This window comes from Phodopus roborovskii, unplaced genomic scaffold, assembly GCF_943737965.1.
Source record: "Phodopus roborovskii unplaced genomic scaffold, PHOROB, whole genome shotgun sequence".
Classification (NCBI taxonomy): Eukaryota; Metazoa; Chordata; class Mammalia; order Rodentia; family Cricetidae; genus Phodopus; species Phodopus roborovskii.
In genome coordinates, this window is record NW_026126558.1 from 21019551 (window position 1) to 21020820 (window position 1270).

Here is a 1270-nt window from a genome sequence, read left to right on the forward strand (position 1 = left end):
CATAGCAAATTTTAGGCCAGACTAGCCAGGGCCACAGAGTGAAATACTGTCTCAAAAATAAAAGAATACATTTGAGTTGTGTTTAGCTCTCAAGCCTGAGGTAATGTTACAAGGCAACAACCGTGAATTAATGCAGAACATTGAGACACTATATTCTGAAAGGTTTATGGTAGGGTAAGAGAGAAAGAGCTCAGCAAACAGTGTCTGCTAACAAAGTATTTCCCGAGAGGAATGGTCCTTCCACAGCGCATGTATTAATCAGAACCATACAGAGGAGATGGGTGTGGCCCCTGTACAAGGACAGCAGGCAAATTCATGAGGCATTCCATGGTTTTTCTAAAGCTTTTAAAAGAAAGGAAAACAAATATAAAATATAAAGCAGAAAAGGGGGCAGGGAAGGTCTAAAAGATTAAATTGTGAAAAATCTTTTGAAATTATACAGGAAGGAATAATGTGGACTTTTTTTCACAGAAAGGTTCTGGGGTGTTCCCAAACAGGTATTCCAAAGATTCTAGGGTGCTTGTGTGCAGATTTCCAAAGGTTCAGTGTTTTATTTATCAACGAATAAGAGAAAGGTATATACAGAAGGACATCCCTAATCAGCAGTACTTGTGTGAAGCTACACATACAACACACACATACACAAAACACCACAACCACACCACATATACAGACACCACACACATACTACATACACACATACCACATACACACAAACACACACACACAATTTATTGATTTATTTTGGGTCATGGTTTTGGAGGTTTTAGTCCATGAACAATTGGTGCATTACTTTTGGACCTGAAAAGAGGCAGTAGATACCATGTCCAGGAAACAAGAGACTCCAAGAAGCAGACAGAAGTCCCATTATCCAATTCAATACTATGGTTCTGATGACCAAAAGACTTCCCCTAGGTCCCACCTATCAAAACTTCTCCCACCTCCTAATAGCAAGATCTCTGGAATAAAACTTTCAGCACATGATGCCTTTGACAGACATCCAGGGTCTAAACTAAAGGACTCAAGGCATAGCCCAGAGACAGAGGGCTTACCTATCATGCTCAAGGGTGCAGATTGGATTCTAATCAACACACACACACACACACACACACACACACACACACACACACACACACTATATCTTCTTTGTTTTGAGAAACTACAGACACAAGGTTCATTCTGAAATTCAACCCTTTGATAAAATTTCTCTTTGTGAGATTGTCTTCTGTTCTGTACTAGGGAAAGAATGACTAAGTCATTAGAGACCCTC

At 39.8% G+C, this 1270-nt stretch overlaps 1 pseudogene; it reads left to right on the forward strand.

Annotated features, from left to right (window-relative positions):
• The first annotated feature begins 234 nt into the window (after positions 1-234).
• LOC127234780 (uncharacterized) lies at positions 235-335 on the forward strand (annotated as a pseudogene).
• Positions 336-1270: the final 935 nt, after the last annotated feature.